Source organism: Pinus tabuliformis, chromosome 4_1, assembly GCF_031772625.1.
Source record: "Pinus tabuliformis cultivar Carrire ecotype Pingquan chromosome 4_1, CPIR1, whole genome shotgun sequence".
NCBI classification, from domain to species: Eukaryota; Viridiplantae; Streptophyta; class Pinopsida; order Pinales; family Pinaceae; genus Pinus; species Pinus tabuliformis.
The window spans coordinates 343,839,659-343,849,668 of NC_142303.1; the positions used below are offsets into that span (position 1 = coordinate 343,839,659).

Sequence of the window (10,010 nt, forward strand, 5' to 3'; positions counted from 1 at the left end):
AATAGTGTACTTTTGTGTGCATGTTAAAAAAATTGGAAGAGATTGGGAGAGCGATTACACACCTAACAAATCACACTTGTCTATTTATTGATTACATAAGGTAATTACTTATATAAGAATTAGATCACTGTTTCTAACAAATTATGTCTGAGACATGATCCGACTTTAATTCATAACTTAGGAATCAACAATTTTTTGACTGATGCTTTGGAACTCACAACAACACATCAAAGCATTACTTCCAACACCCTCCCTTAATGCTTACATGGAAAACATTGAAAACACATATTACAACAAGAAGGATAATTTTTGTCTAAGTAGTCTTCATGAGCACTCACATCCACTCTCGAATCTCGCAAATATCGCTCTTTTCACCACCACATCTTCGAGTTGTCACTTGACCTCCATTTAAAATGTAACTACCTCTGACCATCGTTGATGAGCTTTGCAAGATCAACAATATTGACACCTCGGCTCGTCAGGGCTTCGGTGATAAGAGTTGTCAAGTAATGAAACATCTTATAAACCAACCACCAACTATCAGATATTTCTCTTTCAGCTATGGATACTGAATGTTTCAAAAGTTGGTCAAACAACTTGATTTTACCAACACACGAGAATTGATGTTTCAGATACCCAGACTTTCAGTTTAAAAACTACCAACCATTTTTATAACCAATAAAATCATGCAACAATTGAGGTTTTAGACATCACAGCTTCCACTTTAAAAACCCAACCATTTTTATAACCAGCACAAACACCAACATGATCTCTCACTTTTTTTTTAATAATAAAATAAATCTCAAACCAACATTAAAATAACCTTTAAACTATAAAGTTAAAAATAAATAATTTGGCTGATTTACAACTCATGTTGTGCTGCCTTCTCCTTGAATTCCTCTCACACTAATTCCAAGGGGCATTCTAACTCAGTGGGGTCTCAAAACGCTGACTATTTGTTGGCATGTGATACCCTCCAACTGTGCACGCCTCCTTCACCATGTGCAGAAGGATCAGAGGGGCTACAAGATAAAGACGAAGACATTGATCACATGTTGGTCGATTCCGGTTGCAAGGAGGATGTCATAATACTCTGGATAGCAACGTTTCAACATGTCTTTCAGGCCCTCTGTGTTGTTTATCCACGCTAGCCCCTTCTACGTATACACTTCTTTCTCGAAATCATTGGTGAAAAAGCGATCTGTCTCCAATTGACGTGATGCCATGAGCGAAAAAATAAAAAAGGTTGTCTCTTTGATTCCAAAACCTTTACTTTTCTTCGTTGTCATCTCTTGCAGATTTTAGATCGGAAATTTGGTTCTTCTCCCAAGCTACGACAACTTGACTCAACTAGTAGGACTCCTTAATTTCATTCAAACGTCGATTTAACTCACAACCTGTCCATCTCCGCATATTCATGGTGGATCTTAGACAGGGTTGGATATGTGCAGTCACCAGATAACCAATTAATCCACGGCAAATTGTTTTCCTTTGCCACAGCTGCGGCACCAGCGAATTGATACTATGGCATGCGATGGTGGATATCCTCAACCAATTCCATGACCGACTCCTCCTCGAGCAAAGCTAATTTACCCAAACTTTTTCAAACGACAAAAATGGAAAGTTGTCTCTCACGCGCTCACCACCGGCTAACAGCCACATGTAAACCTAATTGCAGATCTTAATTAAAGCAACGTTGACTGTGAAGATTCCAGCGGCAGCATCATGCCGTTTCTCATAAAACCTGATCCGTGCACCACACAACGACTTTAAAACAAACAATTCTCACAAAACAAGATTGCAGGAGCTTTCACGATCTAGATACCATGTTAGAAAAATGGGAAGAGATTGAGAGATTATACACCCAACAAATTACATTATTTTTCTTTTATTTACGGATAACATAAGACATTACATATATAAGAATATTAGATCAATAAGACATTAGATATATAAGAATATTAGATCATGATTTGATAAATTAGGACTCTAACCAATAATTTAGAAATCAATATTTTCTAGATTAATATTTGCAAACTCATACTGACAACTCACAATAACACACAAAAAGCATTACTTCTTATGAAAACATTACTTCCAAACCATACCTAAAATGACAGAGATACCATCCATACTTATGACTCGTAGGGTGTATTGGTTATCGTGTCAACCTAGTATTGCTGTTATATTGACTCCATGATCACGAAGTTGTCACATTCACGGAAACTGCTGTTGCAGACCTCAAAGCAACAGCAGGCTTCAAAGCCTAAGCCGTGATGTTAATTTTTTACAAATATTATCAACCAGAATTGTCTTCGCGCTAAAATTTTCCGAATCCGTCCGCCCGTGTGATGCCATCCCTTACGGCATATGTATTGATTTATGGACCACTGACAAGTCCGCTAAAGGGAAAGGAACAGCGATCGAACAAAATTAAATTATTTGATGTTTTGCCAAAAAATAATTTAAAGTATTGACTTGAGAAGTTCAATTTAATAGAGTATATCATTGAATTATTTAACGATGCACTCTTCAATGTCACTCACTCTGTTGCAGTTCGCGATCATTTTTTTCGACCCAACGCTTATTCGATGCCTATCGTCTCGTTTTCTCCTCATGGAATTATCTCTTCATTTCGACGCCTTCTTCCTTCCCTGCCTCAATACCTCTTCTTCCTTACTCTCGGCTCTGCCTCTCTATTACCCTGTTCCTTAACCTTTGACGCGCAATATCAGTATTGTCAAAATAACACTAAATGTGGACCTATGGAGATACAGTATCCTTTCGGTGTAGGAAATCGTGGATGCGGCGACCCTAGCTTCCAGATCAACTGTGTGCAGAACTCAACTTCTGTTATCCCGATTCGTGGCCGGAATTACACAGTACTAGCGCTTCTCCCTGCTACTACACTAGTTATTACCAGAGGTCAGGATTGTCAGTTTTTGGAGAATCATGGGATTAATAATTCTATAGAGTCTTCAGAATTTGCAGACTCAGTCTTCACATTAAAGGGTGCAGCGAACCTGACTCTATACGTCTACAAATGTAAGGAACAGGATCAACTACATCTCCCGAAATGTAATGCTACTGTCTATTACTCGTACGAGAAGGGCAATTTGACTTCGAGGTGTTCTGTGGAACAACTACCAGTTTATGGGGCATTAATACAAGCAGCTTCAGTTCCCAAAGATGATAAGAGGTGTAGCTCATGTGAAGCAAGTGATGGAATATGCGGTTACAACACTTCGGTTTCAACTGCGACTCCTCCGTTCCTTTGCTATTGCAAGGATGGACCCCGTACTGACAAATGCCCCGGCCATGGTATGTTTTATCTTAAATTTCAGCGAAACCACTTGGAACCGCTAGTTTAGTTAAGGTGTTATGAATTTAATGTTTGGGACCAAAGAAATAGGGTTGTTATAGGTAACAATATATGGCTCATCTTCATTCCCGTCATTTTGAAGATTTCAACGTTAAAATCAATAGGTATACATTCTGAACTCAAAGCAATCTTATTAGATGTAGATTTGAATCCTTCCCTTTATTCCTGATACACGTTACGGTTGCATTACAGGTACTCGAAACAAAGTCATTATAATAATAGGTGAATCTAGTATTTCTTCCACTTCTGTTTCTCCGTTCTATGTTTCCTCTTCCGTTTCTCCGGTTTCTGTTATTCTCTTCGGTGTTTGCCGTATTAATAGATCAATCTCTGCATTCAACCGCAGGTTGCTTCATAGGAGTTGCGCTTACAGCGGGACTGTTTTTGGCGTATTATCTGAAGAATAGGAAACCTCCTCCTGACGGCGTTCTTCCTACACATTTGAGTGAGCTCCAAATGGAAAATTTACAAATATTCTCTTACGAAGAGCTTCGTCAGACTACAAATTGCTTCCACAAGGAGAACGAACTTGGCGTTGGAGGGTTCGGGGCAGTCTATCTGGGTAAACTTTGGGGCGGAAGACTTGTGGCCGTAAAGAGACTTTATCAGGATAACTCTAGGAGACTGGAGCAGTTCATCCACGAGGTGAAGATATTTTCGACGTTGAACCATCCACATGTTGTTCGTCTTTATGGCTGCACCCCTCTAGACAGTCCAGAGCTGCTGCTCGTATACGAATTTGTCCCAAATGGAACCCTGGCCGATCATCTTCATGGCGATCGCAGAAATCCCGAGGGATTGCCATGGAATACTCGCTTGAAGATTGCTATTCAAACTGCCGAGACGTTGGCTTTCCTTCACGCCCTTGATCCCCCTATATTACACAGAGATGTAAAATCCTCTAATATTCTCTTGGACGAGAATTCAGATATCAAATTGTGTGATTTTGGGCTTTGCAGGGTTGTGCCTGTAGATGCCTCACATGTCACTACGATCCCACAAGGCACGCCAGGGTATGTTGACCCAGAGTACTATCAGTGCTATCAGCTGACCGAGAAATCCGATGTCTACAGCTTTGGGGTCGTTTTGATGGAGATTATCTCTGCCAAACTAGCGATGGACATAAATCGGAACAGAAGGGAAATCAACCTTGCTAACTTGGCGATAACGAAGATTCAAGAAGGAGCTTTGCATGAACTAGTCGATCCGCAGCTAGAAATTGAAGTAAATCAAGAGGTGAAAATAATGGTAAGCGCTGTTGCAGAACTGGCCTTCCGATGCGTGGCGTCAGAGAGGGATGACCGGCCGGATATGGAGGAAGTTGTTGCTCAGCTTGAGAAAATCAGGCATTCTTGTGGTAATTAACTCGTCAACATCGGTTGGAATCCTTTTCGAACAATGAAAGAGCCAAACACAGCGCCATCGCTTCCCATCTCTGTCCAAGGCTGCACAAGTTACCGAGGACAAGCTCCACTCCAAACAGCAGTGCAATAATTTCTCAGTAAAGTTTAATCTGCAATTTTGTCTTCGCATAAAATTTAAGCATATGGATATAACTGCCAGAGTTAATACTCCATTTTATTATGACTCGTTTTGTATTTCGTAAATGTTTTATGGTTTTTCGTTATGTCAAATTGAAAGAAAAAAACATGAATTTAGATTTTCTTTGAAATGTTTTCTTTTAAACAACGAAAAATTAAATAGCTTTTCATAAGTGAGCGCAGTGACATACAGTATCCCTGCTAGGAGGTTTTTATATATACTGTTTTTTGTTTTTTTGGTAATATACATGATACTGTATCAGAAGGAAAACAATTTACTCATAGTAAGAATAGATGCATATTTAGCGTTGATAGATAGGTTGGTAACATACTTTTTTTGGATGGCTTTGAAAAACTTTAGATGGTTAAGTAACCCGGGTTCCCTTAAGAGCGGGTTGAGACCTGTCCAACTTTGTATTATCTTTTATTGGCAGTAATGGAAAACAGAGTATCGCCTTACCTTACAAAAAAAAAAAGACATACAGTATCCCTGCCGAGCTATTAGTCACTGACGTACATAAAATTTAACAATTTTTTTACAGGTTTATAAGGTTGTTAAAAAAATTTAGATGGGTTTGTTTAGTTTAGTATTTTTAAAATTTGGTATGAATTTATTGAAATTACAAATTTGATTAGTATCTCTATATAAAAATGCTTTAGGGAGTTAGTTTTCAAATACAGTCAAAAAAATCTCACCAAAAACAATTCTATAAATTTTTGGTGTTCCAATGTGATGACTTATGTTGCGGCCCCACATAAGGCTCCATTATGTAAAATAAATATCTTCAAATACTTGTGCTGCCATAAAATTGAAACAATAGCAAGCCACCATACTATTCATCAATAAATAAATAAAATATACTTGTTTCGATCCAACTGTAAACATATACTACCCAGCATATTTATAAATCAATAATATTATAAATAAACTTCCCAAAAATAATATAAAAATATTTTCCATTCAATCATAACATAATAAATAGAAAAATAAATAAAAATATTTACCATTCAATCATAACATAATAAATAGAAAAAAAATAATATATACATGATTATAAATCAATACTACCCATATGCATCAACATCACCCGGTATATATCTTCAATTTTCTTTCCACCTGGTCTCCTTAGTTTTCTTTATAGTGAATGACATTAAGGCTATAATGAACAATATATTCTCCTTAGTTTTAGTTTTCTTTATAGTGATTGACATTAAGGCTATAATGAATAACCAACATTGTGATAGAAAATTTTAATGGTACTTATGTTTATTTTTATTTTTTAATTACATTGTTGGTACTCATTCTACCTTTATTTTGTTCTTCCCAAAAAACTATTTTGATAATTCAATCTTGGAATATTTTAAGGTTATCTACAACGAAAATTTTTAAAAATTATAAAGACTATTCACAATATTTTTTTAAAGATAATATTGAATTAATTGGGAATGTATTTAAGGAAATTTGAAGTCTAATTTTGTTGATTATTTTCTATTTTTATATTCTCCAACTTATTATAATTATGAGATATCTATTTGTTTAGAAATTACAAGTCACTATTATAATTATGGGAATCATTGTTATTTTTTTTATCTAGATTTAAATTCAAATTAGTAACATAATAGATTATAATGCCTTGATAAATATTGTTGCAATAACTTCATGTTTATGAATATTGTTGTGTTGTCTTAGAACCTCATATACATTTAAATAAATATACCTATTTATTGGCATGGTATCAACAACTTTACTTTTGCTTTCATATACATTTAAAAAAATAGACTTGTGCATTGGCTTAGTATCAACAACCTCACACTTACCTCTCACGATTTAGAAAGAATTTTATTTCTTTCTTGGAAAAATAAATAAATTATAATAAATTTATATGTGTGTGTTTTTTAAAAATATTAATATAAAATTTTAGGCATGGTCACAAAATCAAATATTTTCATGAACATCTCTATCCAAAAAATATAATTTATGGATACATCTAAGGCATACCCCAATCTTACTTAAATACATAAATCATATTTATAGAGTATATCCCTAGATTTATGAAATTATATATTTTGTAATACTAAGCTAAAGTTACAGATCTAAGCTAAAGTATATAAAAGGATTTAAAATTTTGTAATCTATTAATAATAATAATTAAATATATAAAAATTTGTGGTGATTATTGTAAATAATTTTAAATGTTTTTAATTGAATCTAAGTTAAAAAAAAATAACAAAATAAAAATAAAAATAAAATTCTTAAAGATGTAAATTTCAAAACAAGAGGGAAAAGAAGTGGCATTGCCACCCTGACAAAATATATCATTTTTTACTTAGAAAAAGAATGGCCTTGAAAAAGAAAATATTTAATTACATATTTTTAAAATTAAAAAATAATTTTTTATTTTTTAAAATATATATATTTTTAAGTGGTTGATGCCTATTTTATGTGATTTTAAATTGAATTATGAGATATTAAAAAAAAAAAAAAAAAAATTGTGATAACTTTGCGATTTAATACCATGTGATAGATCCCTGCCATTTTTTGCAAAATTAGCATTTTCAAGTAAGAAAAAATTACAATGTAATATCATGTGATATATCCCCGCCTTTTTTCGAAAAATTAACAATTTCAAGTAAGAAAAAATAATTAAAGATTTTCATTATTCATAAATCTTTTTGATTATTTTTTCTATTCTTCTCATTTTAAATTTTTTAATTTAAAAAAAAAAATCTTAATTACCAGGTGCAAGCCTCGGAAGTGATGATTGAGGCTATCTGATTCATTTCACTAGTTTCAATCCCACTTCTTCACCCCTGTGAGCATCACCTGATGCAATGAATGCTAAGTGAACTATTCAAAATCATGAGAAAGTAGTCGGTTACAACTAACTCTCATGGAAATGGTCATACGTGAATGACTTACTTAACGCAGTTGAATCCCAAAATAATATCTAATATAATGCACTGTGTAAACCCCCTAATACTTAAATTCAAAAAGAGTGAAGGGATCTAGACTACTTAAATGGTTCATGAGGCAAAATACTTGCTAAGGTTTTGCAAATGGGGTAGCAAGCTAAGTGGGCTTGATTGTGGGGAAAACTCCACAGTTAAGCGCGCTTGAGCCAAAGGCAATCTGGGATAGGTAACCTCCCGGGAAGTCCTGGTTACCAGGTGCAAGCCTCGGAAGTGAGGATTGAGGCTATGTGATTCATTTCACTAGTTTCAATCCCACTTCTTCGCTCCTGTGAGCATCACCCAATGCAATGAGTGCTAAGTGAACTATTCAAAAATCATGAGAAATTAGTCAGTTACGACTACCTCTCATGGAAATGGTCATACATGAATGACTTACTTAATGCGTTTGAATACCAAAATGATATCTAATATAATGCACCTCGTAAACCCCCTAATACTTAAATTGAAAAAGAGTGAAGGGATCTCTACTTGAATGGTTCATGAGGCACAATACTTGCTAAGGTTTTGCAAATGGGGTAGCAAGCTAAGTGGGCTAGATTGTGGGGAAAACTACACAGTTAAGCGCGCTTGAGTTAGAGGTGATCTGGGATGGGTGACCTCTCGAGAAGTACTAGATACTGGGTGTAAGCCCCGGAAGTGGTCCTGGTTACCGGGTGCAAGCCCAGAAGCGATGATTGAGGTTATGTGATTCATTTCACTAGTTTCAATCCCACTTCTTCACCCTTGTGAGCATCACCCAACACAATGAGTGCTAAGTGAACTATTCAAAAATCATGAGAAATTAGTCAATTACGACTACCTCTCATGGAAATGCTCATACCCGATGCAATGAGTGCTAAGTGAAATATTCAAAAATCATGAGAAATTAATCAGTTACGACTACCTCTCATGGAAATAGTCATACGTGAATGACTTACTTAACGCAATTGAATCCCAAAATAATATCTAATATAATACACTCTGTAAACCCCTAATACTTAAAATCTTAATTACATTTTTTTTCACCATATATTCTTTCATATTAAAATGTTAATAATTATAAATTTTTTATATTTCTATAATTTTAATAAAATCAATTTCTTTCCTTTATTAATTTAAAATATATATATATATATAGACAGACAAGCCCAACTAACATGAAACTTTTTTATTATTAATTAATTTCTACATTGTTATTAAACCACTGTTTTGTTTTCCGTCTGATGTAAATTTTATAACTTCTAGCATTGTTATCGAATAGAGAGGATATATGGTAATAAACCACTCTTCTATGTGAATTTTGTTTTATTTTGAATTATCAGTATAATTTTATAACATTTTTTTAAATATAATTTTTTTTTCAAAATTTAAAGATAATAAAAAAATACTTAATAATTTAAAATTACCCGTCATAATCAATTTCGACCATTTGGAATTTATTTACGCATCTAATACGTGTAAAACCCATTCAGAACTTAAATTACATAATTAAGGGTCAAAATTTAAATTTAATTTAAAAAAATATCATCAAAATATTTTACAAATACAAATAAAATATTTAAATTAAATAAAAATAAATAAATACAAAACATTTAGATTAAATAGATTATGAATAAAGCTAGAAAAATTAAAATTACTAAGAAAACATAAAGTTGCCTCGTTTGTTTTGAAAAATGAGAGTGCACTTCATTAGAAAGTATGAAGTTTGTATATGCCATATGTAATATATAAGTAAGAGAAATTATGAAGTTTGGATAGGGAATAATGGGAGTGCACTCCATTAGCAATTATGAAGTTTGAATAGGCTATATGTAATGTATAAGTAAGAGAAATTACGATGTTTGAATAGGCAATATGTAATATATAAGTAAGAGTAGGATTTTTCATGATTTATATAATGTGGTTGTTTAATTATTTTTTTTAGAATTTTTTCTTTAAAATTTACAAAACAATTTTAATTGTTTTTTAAATTAATAAAAGATTAAACAATCCATTAAAACCAAATTTCACAAATATCACTTTACGCACTTGCTTTTTCCTTAAAAAAAATTTTAACATATCTGTTAACGAAATCAAAAGCATTATACAATCATTGAATTTATGGATCTCCTTTCCATTGTTTCTATTTTCAGAAA

At 33.5% G+C, this 10,010-nt stretch overlaps 1 pseudogene; it reads left to right on the forward strand.

Annotated features, from left to right (window-relative positions):
• Positions 1-2,765: 2,765 nt before the first annotated feature.
• Positions 2,766-4,747, forward strand: LOC149175674 (LEAF RUST 10 DISEASE-RESISTANCE LOCUS RECEPTOR-LIKE PROTEIN KINASE-like 1.2 pseudogene; annotated as a pseudogene).
• The last annotated feature ends 5,263 nt before the right edge of the window (positions 4,748-10,010 follow it).